The sequence below is a fragment of the Dasypus novemcinctus genome, chromosome 31 (assembly GCF_030445035.2).
Source record: "Dasypus novemcinctus isolate mDasNov1 chromosome 31, mDasNov1.1.hap2, whole genome shotgun sequence".
In the NCBI taxonomy this organism is placed as follows: domain Eukaryota; kingdom Metazoa; phylum Chordata; class Mammalia; order Cingulata; family Dasypodidae; genus Dasypus; species Dasypus novemcinctus.
In genome coordinates this window covers 7656475-7674658 of record NC_080703.1, presented here as the reverse complement: position 1 = coordinate 7674658, position 18184 = coordinate 7656475, and the positions used below count along the sequence as shown (strand labels likewise).

Here is an 18184-nt window from a genome sequence, read left to right as displayed (position 1 = left end):
AGGCCACGTCGGTAGCACCCGGCCGGGGGCCCCGCCCGAGTCCGCCTCCCTGGCTGCTAGGCGCCCGCGTTCAGTAGTTGCCTGGGAACAGCGGCCTCGCGTCACAAAGCTGGGTGGAGGGCGCAGGGCCAGGGGCGCAGGGTGGAGGGCGCAGCTGGGCTGGGGATGGGACCATGCCCTCCCGTCTCCTTGCGGGTCCCTGGAGGGCCCACTTGGGACGCAAGGAGCCGCGTCTGCTGGACTGGGGGCCTCCGCCTGCTTGCCCTTGCCCTTGCGCTCCCGGAGGGTTCCAAGCGGGCTGTCCAGAAGAAGAGCAGGCCATGGCAGCGCGGCATCTGAAACCCTCCAGGAGCCGCGGAACAGTAGCGGAAGACTCAGGTGGAATTCACTGCCGTGGTATATTAACTCAGTGTGTTCGCAGCAGCATCGTGTCAACGTGCAACGAGTCGGTTTTCAGCGCCTCGGTCACCACGAGCGGGCACCGCTCACGGTACTGGCAGGTGCTGTTGTGCAGCGGCACAAATCGAATCCATTCAAGTGGTATCTGGCAAAACTGAGCTGTTCCGCAGCGCTCTGCTGTTTCTTGAGTCAAATGCTGGTTCAAGAGGTGTGTTCCTTCTGTTGAAAATTCGCTTAACTCTAAAGCCTGGGATGTGTGTGTATCAGTAGAAAGGAAAAGGAGAACTAAACAGGCCTTGGGAATACTTTAACCAGGGCGGCTCTAGGAAGACTGGCTTGAAACATAAATGATAATGAGGGGCAAGACTTGTGGAATCTGGGGAACAGTCGGTCATTCCAGGCAGAGGGAAGAGCATCTGTGGTGGCCCTGAGGCCGAGCCCATTGATGTGCGGGTGGCAGAAAGGGAGGACAAGGGCGGTGCAGCTTTCAGAAGGGGAAGGCAGTAGGGAGTGCAGGTGGACAGGCAGGCAGGGGAGGGGGCGGTCTCAGGCCCGGACCAACGAGCACCCCTCTCAGGAGGCTTCTTGCCTGTATGTCCTTGATTCAGGCAGAGGTTTCAGAGATTTTTCAGTACCATGTCCTTGATGCTAATTAACAAAAGCAATAACCACACACTTACAGTGGCACCCCTAGAAGTAGAGCACCCTAGAAATATGGCACCCCTAGAAGTACAGCACACCTAGCAGTAGGGAACCCTAGAATTATGGCACCCCTAGAAGTATGACCCAGCAAGCCAGTCTGTGCTCCTCCTACACCTCCTTACACATGGACACAACCATTCTAAGGTCGACAGGATGGAGGAATAGAGTATGGATTGGAGTGGACTTACTGATATTTCTATTCATGAACTATTGTGATTAGTAATTGAAGAAAATGTGGCATTGGTGTGGAGAAAGTGGCCATGTTGGCTGCTGGTGGTGGGAGTGGGAGGAAGAAATGTAAATGTGGGGGCATTCTCGGGATTTGGAGTTGTCCTGGGTGTTGCTGCAGGGACAGTTACTGGGTATTGTATGTCCTCCCATGGCGCACTGGGTGGACTGTGGGAGAGTGTGGGCTATGGTGTGGACGATTGACCATGAGGTGCAGCGGTACTCAGAGTTGTATTCACCAAATGCAATGAATGTCTCATGATGATGGAAGAGATTGTTGTTATGGGGGTTGGAGTAGGGTGAGGGGGGTGGGGGGTATAGAGTGTTACAGGGAGGGACAAGAGAGCTCACAGAAGGCAGAAGTGACACTGGGCTTGGTCTGGGTAGCAAAAAGGGACTGTGGAAGGGTTTCTGAGGCATAGTATGATCCAGAATAGTGCTCAGGCCCAAAGCCATGAAATGCTCTAAGAACTGTAAGTGAGACCACTTCACAGGTTTCCCAGAGATGTGAGAATCCTTTTGGCCTGGCCCCCAGGTGAGCGGAATTCACTTGGGTATATGAACACATCTGAATCGATTGCAGCTCTCTCCTGGTCAATCTTTCATTTGCTTCTATTTGTCTCATTCCTTCTCTGCAAAGAAGCATAAAATTTAAAAGTGAACTTAGAGCTCTAGAACTCATAGAGTTTCAATAACCTATGCTAAAGCTTAAAAAGGCTTAAAAAGTAAAGATAAAGAGATCTAAAATGTTAGAGCATGATGGGGTCATGCGATGGTTAATCACCATCCAGTTGGTGCTGAGTCATTGGATGATGCAAGCCCTGGCCTGCCAGTGTGAAGGCATTCTGTAGGTGGCTTTAGACCATTAGGCAGTTGCAGCTATGGCTGATGACATCCACAAACAAGGGCGACTACCTTCAGCAAGGACGGGGGTCCCATCACCCCAGCAGCTGGAGGTCTTAAAGCAACACCAAGGCCCTCAGCAGTGGCAAATCCTTTCTCTCCTTCTCCAGCTTCTCCCAAGGAAAGTCATCCCCTGTGCTGTCTCCAATGCATGGCCTGCCCTAGGAAATCTGAACTTGCCTATCCCCAGGGTCACTGAGCCAATTCTACTAACAAATCCCTCCCTATTTACGTATGGACCCATATCCTGTTGGCTGTTTCTTCAGAGAATCCTAATACTGGTAGAAATGCAGACGTTACTAGCTAATATGTCCTGTGATTACTTTGTGGTGGGCCTTTTTCTAAATGTTTTTATGTGTATTAACTCATTTCATCCTTATTTTCTGATTAGCCATTTGGAAATGAGGCCCAAGGTCATACAATTTGCAAGAGAGGTTGAAATCAATCCCACGTGCCTGACTCATGAACACAGATTCTCAGTCCTCTGCTGTATCGCTGCTCAGACCAGGTTCAAGTCTCATCTTCACCCGTGGTTCTGTATCCAAGGCAGGCTTTGACCATCTGTGAGCTTTGGAGAGGAAACACTGCCCAAGTCCAAGGCCCCTGGAAATCATACAAGCCTGTGTTCAAGTGCTTAGCATAGAGCTCAGCACAGAGTGGGTGAGAAGTAAATGGAAGCTCCTTTCCCTGTCCAAGGCCCCGGAACTAGCCAGAGGTAGAAACCCAGGCTCCAAACTCTGCGGCCCTTTCCACATCTGCCTGTCTTGTCTCACTCTCCCCTCAAGCTTTAACCTGACCGTAATTGGAGAGTGAAGCATCTGTACTTCACTAAATACAATGTAATTCACGCATGATTTACATTTTAGATTTTCCCCCAATCAAACCTGCCCCCTTACAACCCTACCTAAATTTACTTTGCTTCATTGTATATTTAAAAAGAGAATACTCCTGAATATATATATATATATACTTAAAGATTTTATTTTAATTTACCCCTCTCCCCGGTTGTTTGCACTTGCTCTCTGCTCATCTTCTTTTTAGGAGGCACTGGGAACAGAACCTGGGGCCTCCAATGTGGGAGGGAGGCACCTAATTACTCAAACCACCTCTGCTCCATTTCATATGTCTCATTGTGTTTCTTCACTGTGTCTCTTACTGCATCATCTTGTTGCATCAGCTAACTGTGTCATCTGGTTGCATCAGCTCACCAAGTCAGCTAGTCCTGTCAGCTTGCTATTTGGCTCATCATCTTTACGAGGCACTGGGAACTGAACCTGGGATCTACCACAGTGTGGGTACGAGTCCAGCTGCTTAAGACACATCCACTTCCCTATATTTTATTAAAGGATTATTTCTGTATAATTCTACAATTATAAATGTTATAGTAATCCAAAGTGCTGTCATCTGTTTTCCCATTGCTCCTCCTCACCATACATTACATCTGCTAACAAAGTACATCAGGAAATGGGAAAAAAAACATTTCTTATATTTGTAGGAGGAGGAAATGAAGGTCTCTAAAAAGCATACTCTTTTCATTTAGCAGATAACTGTTACAAGATGGCAGATTTAAAAATAGTCATTCATTGTATTCATTTATTGTACTTGATCGATTCTGTTTGACATATAAAATCAAGTATCTATGATACTAATATTAAATTGAACTTCAATTTTAAATCAATCACTGACACTTGATATTCATGGTATAGGGAAAATAAAGGCTCCTTCCATGTCTCTGTAAGATCTAGACAGATCCTTTTCAGATCACCAAATAGTCCATAATTCTGCAAAATGGCTAATTCACAAATAAGGCTCTTTTTATGCTGAGACCCATAAAAACACAACTTCTTTCATGATCTGAGTTCTGAAGTCACTATTCCTTCTTGTCAGCACTGAACCCCGGGGTTTTGAGAAAACAATTTTCTTGATAAAGATTTGACAAATTCAAGCCTTGATTTTAGCATCTCAGCCTCATGAAAATGGATCTGTTATGGGAAGAATAAAAAAAAAAGAAACTGGCTAGTATAATCCTTCACAATTGAAATTACCGTGTTGAACTTGTTTGTCTCTAACAACCTGCCAACAAATACTTGCACACACATAAGAATGGAAGCTCCTCGAGGGCAAAGTCACAGCTATCTTACTTGTGTACTCCCAGAGCCCAGACAATGCTTAGTACATAATAAGAGCTCAATAAATATTAGTTGCTTAAATAAGAGGGATATTTAAAGGATCAAAGATGATTCCTGTCCTCGAAGACACAATCAATACTAGAAGTATGCAACAAGCCAATGCAGAGTGTGTGAAGAAAATCAACATTCCAGCCCTCAGAGGAGGTCAGGGTTTTAGGTTGTGGAGAAAGAAGAGACCTGAGTGGGGTGTTGCTGAATGGACAGAATTTAGTCATGAGGAGATGCTGTCTGGAGGGAGAGGGGGCACCTCGTCAAAGGAACAAGGGGAGAGAGAATGGAGTGGGTTAGGTGGGAGGGAAGAGACCCCCAGCTTGAAGACAGGTAACAAGATGCAGCCTCAGGGGATCCCAAAAGTCAGAGCAGAGGAGGTTCTACTGTATCCCGTGAGTAGGAAAGAAACAAGATTTCTGATCACAGGCTGGCATGCTGAGGGTTTTCAGAAGATTAGTCTGGGGTGTGCAAGATGAACTGGACAAGAGTAAGACAGAGAGGAAACCAGGGAGCAGACTAGCACCAATACCTTAGAGAACTTGGGAAATTCATCTACATTCTAGTCACTCATCATCATAATGCCTTATTAAGTAACTTACAAAGGAAACAATAAGGTCTTAGACAGTAGGTAGTGATGAAGATACTGGTTTTAGTGAGTCATCCTGTCCATTCTTACACTTACATCAGGAGGAAATTAAAACAGATATTCCAATAATTTAATACCTCTAAAAGCAGAGTTGAGCATATCTTATGAAGAATATAGGCATATTCTGCTTTTGGAAAACTGAAGATCAGAAAATTCTGTATTTCAAGGGAAGCAGACTTGGCCCAGTGGTTAGTGTATCTGTCTACCACATGGGAAGTCCACGGTTCAAACCACAGGCCTCCTTGACCCGTGTGGAGCTGGCCCATGCACAGTGCTGATGCACGCAAGGAGTGCTGTGCCACGCAGGGGTGTTCCCCGCATAGGGGAGCCCCACACGCAAGGAGTGCGCCCCATAAGGAGAGCAACCCAGCATAAAAGAAAGTGCAGCCTGCCCAGGAATGGTGCTGCACACACGGAGAGCTGACACAACAGGATGACGCAACGAAAAGAGACACAGATTCCCATGCCACTGACAACAACAGAAGCAGACAAAGAAGATGCAGCAAATAGACACAGAGAACAGACAACCGGGGTGGGGGTTGGGAGGGGAGAGAAATAAATAAAATAGATAAATCTTAAAAAAAAAGAGAAAAATCTGTATTTCAAAACATAAGCCAAAAATTTATAAAAAATATCAAGTACACTGAAAAGCCTAATTAACAAAGTGGGTACTTCAATTAGAGATATAAGATTCTCAGCCCACTGTCCTAGCAGACTACTTAGGACCCTGGAAAAAGCAAGTATGAATGAGGGATTACTTTGGGGGGTGGAGAGAATGGAGCCATACCTGGACAACTTGATAACCAAGTAAATAGAGTTGCCGTTGTTTAATAGCCTCTTTTCCTAGTAAATTTTTGCTGTTAAAACAAACTCTTTTGGGGCCATTAATGCATAGTGCTTCTCTGAAAAAAAAAATCAAAGAGAAATAAACTTAGTTTTTATAACAATCCAAAACATTATTTTTTTGGCCAAAATTTACTCAAAATGTGGCTTTTCCTAATGGCCAGTACTCTCACATCAATCATGAATGTGTTACTCTTTAGTCTACTGAAAAAGTACTTGGCTTAATTAATGATGCTGTTTATAAAATATTACAAGGAATTTCTAGAAAACATATCCTGAAATGTAGTTTTATTTTCTGGAATCATCTATTTTTCTCACCTTTTTAAGCAAATGATCCTTTCCTATTCACCTCAACAGGCCTTTTAATATAAAAACTAGAACAATTTCTTTATCTTTTGTTTACATCTTCATCAACTGTAAAAGGTAATACAAATCCTTCTTTATCTAATTTAATTTCAATATCTAGTGAGAGAAGGAAAAAATTCTTCATGTGATACCCTCACAAACACTATCTTCCTTTACTTCTTTGTTCTGTTTTGATTTCTTCCAAACTGTATTTACCAATAGGACAGAAGGCTGCAAAGTAATGACCACAACCAAATGAGGATGTTCACTCACTCAGCTTCAAGAACAAGCCTGTCAGCCTGAAATTAAGGAGGCTTCCTGGGCTAAAGCAAGGAGTAGGTCCTCAAATTAACAGGGGAGCAGGAGGAACCACACACTTCCTCCTTCTCCTTACAAATGGGAGCACACTTTCAATTCAGACAGTGAAGAAAATATTCTAAGTTCAGCAAAATTAGACAACTAAGCAGCTCAACACATCCCTCTCTTCCATGTCTCCTGACAGCTAATGCAGCCCATGACCGTGGCACCCCACAACTGCAACATGTGGCCAAGGGGAGTGGCTGGAGTTCCCTTCCCAGCCCTCTGGTATATGCCATTCCTTCTGTAGAAAGGACCATGAGAGCAGGAGAGGTGGAACATGTGACTATTTGAAGCCTATCAGAGATGGTTCTCTTTGAGATGATTTTTAATTGATGAAAGGAAGGACTTCGACTCAAAGTCAGCATAGTCCAGCAGCTATTTCTGGGAGGATTTGTGTGCTTATATCTGTGATAATGTGGTAGCCACCAGCTATGGGAGGCTTTGGAGCACTTGAAATGTGATATATGATTAGGGAAATGAATTATAAACTTTACTTATGTTTAATGTAAATTTAAGTAGCCATCTGCACTAGTGGCTACTATACTGGACAGTGCAGGCCTAGACTATAAGAGCGGCTAAACAGACATGAGCACTTACTGTGTTATTCCCTCATTTATTCCTTCTTACCATAAGTGTTTGAGGTCAATATTCTTCTTAATCACATTTTACAGATGAGGAAGCAAACAGAAAAAGGTTAAAAAGGGTAAGTACACTGTGCAAAGACATTCTGCTACTCTGTGGCAAGCTGGATTCAAATACAGTCTATATACTATATTCTACCATCTACACTCTAGAGCCTCATGTGGGGCAGGGAAGATTCCATTTTGCATTCTGTGGCTACTAAGCTCCACCTGTCTCTCAAAGAGATAACAACCACTAAGGTTCTGTAAATAAATCCCCTGTTACTTACCTACTGTATACCAATAGGTTATTAACAGTTTGGAAGCAAAGTAGGATCTTGCTCCTAAAAGGTCGATCAATTCAATTACCAGAGATTTATGAAAGTGAAAATCCAGAGGGGTCTCCAGGGAATGGTATGGAGTAAAAAATGATTTCATTTGATATTTAGGAAGGAGTTTGGGATCCTAAAAATAATATATTCAAACATGAGAGAAAAATAAGATACAAAACCAGAGAATAAAGTGAAGGTAGTGAGTTACCTATGCATAAAAGTTTGATACAAAATTCCTTTAATGAATGATATTTTTCTAGGACTTAGGACTGGTATCTTTCTTAACACAGCAATGAAAAATATTCTTGTTATAGTTAAAGTCTAATAGCTCAACATATTCTTAAAATGTGTTTTAAAAGTAGTCACTGAAAAAAGAACAATAAACATCATGACAATGCTGTCAAATTCAAGAAACATCTCTGAAACTCTCAGAATTGCTTTAAGGAGGACACTCAGTTAAAATTTTAAATCCAAGAAGAAATGATAAAACTGACATCTCAATTCAATAAATAAAGGATTGCAATGGAACAACTAGTGCTGGAAAATTAGTTATCTGTCTAGTAAAGAAGAGTTAAACTCCTACCAATCATCAGTCTATGAGCATATCTCCTTTTACTGAGTTTTGCTTTATTGCACTTTGCAGATATTGTGTTTGTTTGTATTTTTAAATAAACCGAGGGTTTGTGGCAATCCTGGGTCAAGCAAGTCTATCAGTTCCAGTTTTCCAACAATGTGTGCTTTCTTCATCTGTGTCACATTTTAATTGAGGTATATACAGTTAAAAATAAAAATAATGCTTTTGCATATTTAAAAGGCTATAGTACACGTGGACTGGGAAACCAAAACATGCATGTAACTCACTTTATTATGGTGGCCTGAAACTCGATCAGCCAAATATCTGAGGTATACCTATATAATAAATCACAGGTGGATTAAAGATCCAATGGGGAAAAATTAGTAAATATTTGCACTAACACATATTTGGTGAAATAATCTTATGCATGATGGAAAAGTCAGGAACCATTAAAAGACAGGTAGATTTGGTCACACAAAACTTAAAAACACAAAGCAATAGAAAGATGAATAAGGGAGCAGGAAGGCAATACCTAGGAAATACAAATGGCCAAAAACATTTGACAAAATGCTCAACTTCATTACTGCTCACTCAAATGCTATTTAAATACATGACAAGACACCCTTTTCCACTGAACTGAGTGGCAAAAGCTAACAGGATTAAAAAAACACAGCCACCTTCACTCACTGCTGGGGAGGTGTGACATCTACCATTCAGAGTCAATACTGACATTACACCAGTGGTCCCACTCTTAACATTCTAGTCTGCAGCTTAAAGGAACATGGGCTGCAGTAGAATGACACACAAGGGTGTTTACTACAGCACTGCTGATAGAGACCAAAGTTGGAAAGAACCTGAAAGATCATAAGCTGGGAAACTGGTGAGTAAGTCCCATAAAATACTGCACCACTTTGAGGAAGAACGTATTTGTTCCACACACATTGGCCTTGAGGAAGGTCTATGTATACTGTACATAATGGTAAATTATATGATATACTGGACATAAAGAGAAAAGAAAATTGGTTTATATATTTGTGTATGTTGGGCATAGAAAGCACAGTTACAAATTTGTTATTTCAGGGAAGGGAGGTGTTTGGGGTTAACTAATTTTAGTGTTTATATGCCTTGGCATTGTTAAAAATGTTTTAAAAGAAAAGAGTAATGACTTTCCACTTCTTTACCTTTTACCAGAATATGATCCTGAGTCAAGTTTGAAGGACCAAGCAGAAGGTGATGAAGTCTGTTGGAACTATTTCCAATCACACAAAAAAGATGTGCTGTGAAGTTTATGAGAGTGAATCTTTATAGCACAGATACCACCTAAAATAAAGTCTACCAGAGAAGAGTGAAATTTCTGACTTGGTTAAAAAATACACTCAGAAATAATTAGGATTTGTAGAGTTCAGAGATTCAGACTTTTTAATCAAATGGCTATTGTGCGTGCTAAGCCCTTTAAAACCCTTGAAATGAATCAAGGAATATTAAGATTTGTATGCCTTCAACACTTGAAACCATCTAGAAATCTAACACAGCAGGAATTGGTCCTATAGGACAAGACAGAAATGGGGTCAATTTATCAAAGAAAAGGCCAGCTGTTGCACCTAGCTCCAAGTAAATGAAAGTTTTCCCTTTTAATAAAGTTATGGAGACAGGTCAAAAGAGAAAAGACTTAGTTTTCAGAAGGGGCACAAGAAACCTGTTTGCCCTCCTTGAAATAATGCCATACACCTTTTGTTTTTACCTTATAGAAAGGATATTCTATGACTGAGAATAAGTAAAGTTGTGTCAGTTGTGCTAGACTCAGTCTGTCCAGATATGATTCTTCACCTGAAATGAAAACATCCCAATCAGTTATGCTTGAATTTTGGTACATGTAATGAAAAAAATCATGAACATCCAGCACTAATTCATTCATTCCAGAAGTGTGATGTATTTTTAAGTGACACTAGAAAGTGAAGTTGTTAGAATTATGCTCTCATGCTTGTTTAACCAATGACATCTCATTTTGACTTCTATGAACCCAAGCTCCTACCTTCTGCCCCTTTGCATGATTCAGGCAGCTACAGCAGCAGACCCCTGCTAACGGGAGCATCTCAATGATCCCCTACAGGAGCATGAATGGCCCATTGAGGTGCTGATGTCTTCCACCTGTGGGAAGCACATCCACCAGCCCATCAAGCCACTGAACCACCACCATGGCTGTGCCAACCACGTGAGGGCTGACTTCTACAGGAAGAACGACATCCCCAGCATCAATTCTCCTGGCTTTGGGCACTTTTCTCCAGTCTGAGGCTCACCCCAGGCTCCAAAGGCCCAGGGTCTCCTTTTACAGGGGGTGGGGAACCTAGGGCCTTATATCCTGGTTCTGCTGACATCTAGAAACTGCAGAGATGCCCCCATCTGGCCTTATGGTGGGGACAATGAAAGACAAGCAGCTTCCGTAAGGGCCCTTGGTCAAGAGCCTGGGAGACACCTTTAGGATATAGGCACATCCAGCAGGTGGACTTTTACATGAGACTATTTCAGATTAAGTGATGCTGGTGACTCATTGACTGCAGGCACCTTCACAACATTAAAAATATCCCCCCACCTTAAGTGACTGGGATTTTTGTTCATGGATTCTCTGCATTTGTATTTGGGGAGGGGTGTGCAGTTATTTTCCTAATAGTCACAGAAGCCACTACTACCTGATATTATCTAAAGTGTACCTAAAACAATGCTTGCATTTTACTTTCTTCAAGAGGAAATATCAGGAAAGTTACATTTTAGCACAATTGAACTCTAGATATACTGCAATGCACTTTCTCCCCAATGATCTGAACTGCAAATAATGGAATTTTGTTCACTCGAGGACAAAATCCCTAGGAGGATGGATGGCCCTGGTGTCCAGCATTTTCTGTTGTCACCCTGTGAGAAGCAGGTGAGGTCATGAGGAAAGCATGGGGCTTGGCATTCACCAGGGTTGGGTAAAATTCTGGCTCTTCCTTTTTCTAGCTCTGAGGTCTAGTGTAAGTCATGTCATCTCTTTGAGCCTACATTCTCCCATCTTTACAGTGAGTGATGCTAACCTCGTCTGTCTGAGTCTGGCTGGTTGACTGTAACACGTACCATAGGCAGCAGGAATTCAGTGTCTCAGGGTTTGGAGGCTAGACATCAAATCAAGGGATTAGCAGCCACATGATTGTGCAGGGGGGCATCCTACTGGTGGCTCAACCTCTGCTCATCACATGGCCATCTGAATCCTGTGGTCTCCACTTCTGCACAGGGGTCCATCTGCCTAGATCCTCTCCTTGTGAGGTCTCCAGTCCTGTAGGATGAAGGCCCTCCTGGCTCAATTTGGTTTTATCTTAAAAGGATCTTAGAGATTCTTCCAAATAGCTCCCACCCACAGCACCAGGGACCAGGATTTGAATGTGTCTTGGGGAATATGAGTCAGCCCCCATCACTAAGTCTGTGAGGGGCTTGGTGTGCTCCCGGAGTTGGTCATGAAACAGGTGGCCCTGTGGTACACCACCCTGCTCAACAATCGTGGTGATGATCACCAACTTTGGGTGGTTTTTATGGCAGTCACTTTTAACCTCATTTTGAAATGTTTACTTTGGATAGAATATGAAAAATTGTTTGAGTTTTAAGATACTATCTATATTTTAATGAAGTAATCCCTTGGAAAAGATAATCCCTCATCTTTTGTGATTAAATTCTCCAGTTCAGTAGTTGAAAGGTAGGTGATTCAGTTTATTTCAAGCCTGATTCCTCAATCATTGGTTTTATTGTTTTGAAGACCAGGTCATTCTCAAAGGACACATGACATTGAATTACTGGTAATTTCAAGGCTGAGTGACTTCTAAATATGTCTTTATTAATTTGAAGCCAGCTTTTTTCACAATATTTGCCTTTTATTTTTTTCAAAAATTAACAATATTTTATTCAGAATGCCTTTGGGTCCGTGATATCATATTAGTAATGCCATAAAAGAAAATATATAAAGTTTGGGTTATAGACATTTTTATAAATAACTCTTTCTTCAGTCTAGATTACCAAGAAAAACAATGCATCTGTGGGAGATGCCTTCATCTGAAAGTGACAGCAATAAATTAATTTCAAACTTAAGTTATTTTCATTTAGTTTAAATTAGACCTTTAACCTTTTAGTGCTTACTTTTAATAAGCAGGGTTTGAAATGGGCAAGATTTCAAAAGCTCTCATGTTTGTTACACAGCTAGGGAAATTAAATGTATTTCTGTAGATGAGACATTTTCAACTTAAATGTGTTAAGTATGCCCATTAGAGCCATATCAAGCAGAAACATATTCTTAGATTAAAATAATTTGTTTTACTAATCAGATATCCACCATTAGTCAAAAATGATTTTTCTATTGTTAGATATATCTAGAGCAAGGGGAAGTGGAGTGGTTGCTGGCTTTAAGAATTGCACATTGAGTTTGGAAAAAGAATAATATAGAGGATTCAAGACAAAGCCTAGTCATTTCAAAACAGATGCTTTGAAATACTGGAATTTTAAAGGGTGTGGACTTAAAGTGTTTTTGTGTTTTCTAAAGATTTTATTATTTATTTATTTATTCATTTATTTATTTAATTTATCTCTATATTTCTCACCCTCTCATTGTTTGTACTCACTGCCTGCTCTCAATGTCTAGTGTTTTTTTTGTTTTTGTTTTTTTTTAGGAGGCATCTGGAACAGAACCCAGGATCTCTCATATGGGTGGGAGGTGTTCAGCCACTTGAGATACATCTGCTCCCTGCTTGTAGCATCTTTTGTAGTGTTTCCTCATTGTGTTGTCTCATTGTGTCATTTTGTTGTGTCAACTTGCTGCACCAACACTTTGCATCAGCTCTCTGTCTTGTTAGTTTTCTTTAAGAGACACTGGGAACTGAAGCCAGGACTTCCCAAGTGGTGCCCAACTGCTTGAGCCAATTCTGCTTCCCCTAAAGTGCTTTTAATGAAAGAATACTTCCTACAAAGCTTAAGCGTTTAGAAGAACTTTGAGTATGGGCATTTTTACTCACCTATGGATGTCACTGTTCATTGGCTTGACAGAAGTGAACTCCAAGGCTTCTGATTTGCATTTTTAGTTCATAGAGTTGTTCAGTTGCCTGAAGCTTTGCATAGGTTTTACTCTGTCTTGGAATTCAGGGAAGAGGCAATTTTCCATTCCATTCTTGCCTCAGCCATTGGACAACTGTGAAAATTTGGAGATGTCCCTTATCCTCTCTGCAATTCAGTTTTGTTTTTGGAAAATACAGGGGCTGGTCTAGTGCCTGGACTCTGAGCCACAGGGTCTCAAGATTGACCTTGAATCAGAGTCTCCTGGACAACTGTTAACTAAAACAGCCTGCCCTATCCCTGGAGTTTCTGATTCAGCAGGTCTGGATCTGGGTCTGAGAATTTGCCTTTCTAACAAATTCCCAGGTGAAGCTGTGGCTGCTGGTAGGTGGGTTGGGGGAACCCCACTTAGCCAGGCCCTTGTATGCATAGAGTTTCATCAGGTAGACTCTGATCATAATGCTGATTGCTTTTAAGGCCTATTGGTTAGAAAGACTGCTGATAAAGCCTCAGGAAAGAAAAATCTTCCCTTTGTGTTCTTTTTGCCATAAACCCCAAATTGAGATAATCTCATGGGGATAGAGGGGAGGGACCATATTTGAGAGGATTTAGCAATCACTAGCTGTGGACATTTCCATGGGCTAGCAAAGGGGACGGCTGTGCTACCTCAGGAAGGTCTCTATGACATGGGCTATGGGTGGGAGGCTCTTTGTCTTTTCAGAGATAACTTAAACTGTCTGACTTGTGGGTGTGAAATGGTAAGAGGCTGCAGTCCTGCCCTTGGTGACAATGGCAACATCTCCAGTCCCAGGAAACAGTTTAACAATGCAAGGTCTATAAACTTTAAGTATTAAGGGGAAATGTAACCAAATATGCTAAAAGCTTATCTAGAATGTATGAAGTCCATGCTAAAACCTAACCTAGGATGTGGAAGATATATGTGCTAATTCAAGCCTATTGAGAACTGAAACAAAGGGACCATTTAATGTTTCCTCCATATAAAAGGGATTCAAAAATCTTGTTCAGGGCTCAGGATTGAAACAGAAAGCTTCTGAGTCCGACCACCATCAATAAACCATTTTTCCTTCTCAAAATCATTCCTGAGTCCTGGCCTCTCTATACACAAATAATTGAACCTCTCTCAAATTCTACAACAATATCATACTATTTTCTGTCTTTTTACCATTTATTTCACCCTTTGTAATAATCTTCATTTCAACACTATTCTCCAAGTCTCTCTCTTTTTTTCCCTTTCAGGATGCAGTAGTCCCTTTTGTATCTCTTGTAAGTCTTTTGGTAACATTCTATTAGTGTTCGTTTTTTTTTTTTCCTGTGAAAACTTTGGACTCACCCTCATTTTTGAAGTTCAGTTTTACCAGATACAAAATTCTTGGCTGATGGATTTTTCTTTTTAAGTACATTAAGTACTTCATACCACTTTCTTCTCTTCTTCATGGTTTCAGATGTGAGGTCAGCACTTAATCTTACTGAGGTTCTATTGCATGTGATGCTTTTCTTTTGCTGCTTTTAGAATTCTTTTTATCTCTTATGTTTGTCATTCTGAATAGCAGGTGTCTCAGAGTAGGTCTATTTGGATTTACTCTACTTCTGGTGCATTGTCCTTCTTGGATTTTGATATTTATATCTTTCATAAAGGTTGGGAAGTTTCCATTTGCTATTCCCTCAAATATTCTTTCTACCCCTTTTCCATTCTCTTCTTCTGGGAAACCAATAGTGTAAATTTGTGTACTTTGCATTGTTTTTTGATTTCTTGAACACTTGTTTCACTTTTTCCACTGTCTTCTCTTTTACTCTCCTGTCTTTTCCAGTTCAGGTGTTCTGTCTTTGAAATCACTAATTCTGTCATTGAACATTGAAAATCTGCATTTATTGTCTCTAATGTATTTTTAAATTCATTGAACTATATCACTCATACATAAACATACATAAACAGTAAGTGTATAGTAGTTGTAAACTTACAAAACATATATAACATCAAACAAACATATATATCTCACCCTACCACCAATAACATATTATTTTTAAACTTTTTAACTAATAAAAAGTATCGTCAAAATATTAGTACTAAACAATTTTCCCCTAACCAATCCAATTATTATCTTTACATCATTCATATATGAGCATACATAAACAATTAAGTGTATAGTATAAGTTGTGAACTTACAAAGCAAACCTGCATAACATCATACAGGGGTCCCATACATCAACCCTCCACCAACACCTTGCACTGTCATGAGACATTTGTTACAAATTATGAAAGAATATTGTCAAAATCTTACTATTAATCATAGTCCTTATGTTACATTTGTTGTGTTTTCCCCAACTCACCTCATTATTTTTTAAATATTTTCTATGACAGAAGTTGTAACCTTATAAAAAATCATGCATATGTGCAGAATTCCCAACCAACACCCTCCATCAACACACCACAATGTGGTGTGTGTCATTTGCTACAGATGAAATAATATCAACTGATTGTTACCATGTCCATAGTGTACATTTGGCTCACTTTTTCTGTACTGCCTCAGTACCAACACAGTACATCTTTCACACAGATGCAAGAATATTACATTATTACTACTAACCACAGTCCATAGGTCACTCCAGCTGTGTTTTTCCCATCCTTCTCCATATTCCCAACACCCAGCAGTAGTGATCTACATTTGTTTTACCTAACAAAGGACACTCTTGCATCTGTATCATCAATCACAATTCTCACCCACCTCTTAGTTTACTATGCTACTCAGTTCCTAGATTATTTCCTAGCATTCTGTCAATTGGCATTTTAAGAACTAGACTACCATTTTCAGCCACATCTCCATTTATAAACTAGCTGTTACTCACTGTGTGTTACCATCCACTCTATATATTTCCATACCTTTACAGTAAAGCTAATTAAAAATTCTACATACATTAAACATCAGTAGTCCATTCAGTCCTTCTCTTATCTCTTCTAAGAATCCACCACCCACTACCAGGTATTGAAGATATTTTCCTAAAATGTCTTCTATAAATTTTATGGTGCTTACTTTTATTTTCAGTTTGTGATATATTTTGAGTTAATTTTTGGATAAGGTGTGAGATAGGAGTCCTCTTTCCTATTGTCAGCTATGGATGTCCAATATTTTCAGTGCCATTTGTTGAGTGGATTGTTCTGTCCAAGCTGTGTGACTTTGACAGGCTAGTAAAAAATCACTTGAACATATATGTGAGTCTGTTTCTGAACCATAAATTTGATTCCATTGGTCTATTGTGTCTGTCTTTAGGCTAGAACCATGCTATTTTTACCACTATATGTAGGTATTATGATTTAAAGTCTGGAGATGAGGGCTTGCTTTTCCTTTTTATGATGTTTCTGGCTATTCAGGACTCCTTACCATCCCAAATAAATTTAATGATTGTGTTTTCAATTTTTTTCTTTAATGCTGGTGGAATTTTTATTAGGATTGCATTAAGTCTATATATCAACTTGAGTAGAATTGACATCTTGATGATATTTAGTCTTCCAATCCATGAGCATGGAATGTTCTCCCAGTTATTTAGGCCATTTTTGAATTGTTTTAACACTGAGTTGCAGTTTTCTGAATACAAGTGCTTTGCAACATTGGTTAGGTTTATTCCTGACTACTGAGTTTTATCTGTTATATTGTATTTTCACCACTCTTTTGACACTATTAGTTACTTTCATTGATATAATCTTCATTTCTATACTTTCTTCCAGGCCCCTCTCTCCTGTCTTTTCTTTTCAGGCTCTAGCACACCCTTTAGTATTTCCGAAAAATCTGGTCTCTTGCTTAGAAATTCTCTCAGTTTCTGTTCATCTGTGAATATTCTAATCTCACCCTCATTTTTGAATGACAGACTTGCTGGATATAAGATTCTTGGCAGGAAGTTTTTCTCTTGTAGTATCTTAAATATATCAGACCACTGTCTTCTTGCCTCCATGATTTCTGGTGAGAAATCAGCATATACTCTTATTGGATATCCCTTATATGTTATGTATTTCTTTTCTCTTGTTGCTCTCAGAATTCTCTGTCTTAGGCCCTTGACATTTTGATGAATATGTGTCTTGGAGTTGGTCTATTTGGATATTTTTTGGATGGAAGTACATTGTGCTTCTTGGACAGGGATCTGTCCTTCAATAAGGATGGGAAATTATCTACCATTTTTTCTTCAAATATTTCTTCTGCCCCTTTTCCCTTCATTTCTCCTTCTGGGACACCCATGACTTTTATGTTTGCATGCTTTTGCTGTCATTTCTTTCCCCAAGACCTTGTTCAATTTTTTTGCATTCTTTTCTTCATCTGTTCTTTTATATGTTCACTTTCAGAGGCCATTTCTTCAAGTTCACCAATCCTTTCTTCTGCCTCCTCAAATCTGCTCTTATATGATTCCAATGTTTTTAAAATTTCATTGATTGCACCTTTCATTCCCATAAGATCTGCTATTTTTCTATGTATGTTTTCAAATTCTTCTTCGTGCTCATCCAGTGTCTTCTTTTTTTATTTTTTATTTTTTGTCTTTATTTTTATATTTTAATATTACATTAAAAAAATATGAGGTCCCCATATACCCCCCACTCCCTCACTCCCCCTCCCCCCATAGCAACAACCTCCTCCATCATCATGAGACATTCATTGCATTTGTTGAACACATCTCTGAGCACCACTGCACCTCATGGTCAATGGTCCACATTATAGCCCACACTCTCACATGTTCAATCCAGTGGGCCATGGGAAGACATACAATGTCCAGTAACTGTCCCTGCAGCATCACCCAGGACAACTCCAAGTCCCAAAAACACCTCCAGTGTCTTCTTAATATCCTTAATTTCTTTGGCCATCTCATTTAATTTATTAAGAAGATCTCTTTGAACATCTGTAATTAGTTGTCTCAACTCCTTTATGTCATCTGTAGGCTTATCTTGTTCCTTTAACTGGGTCATAGCTTCCTATTTCTTGGTGTGG

At 40.3% G+C, this 18184-nt stretch overlaps 1 long non-coding RNA gene across 1 annotated transcript; it reads left to right on the top strand.

Annotated features, from left to right (window-relative positions):
• Positions 1 to 184: 184 nt before the first annotated feature.
• LOC139437972 (uncharacterized) lies at positions 185 to 9483 on the top strand. The gene is made up of 2 exons (XR_011647849.1): positions 185 to 607; positions 9324 to 9483. It is a non-coding gene; the product is annotated as an uncharacterized lncRNA (long non-coding RNA).
• Positions 9484 to 18184: the final 8701 nt, after the last annotated feature.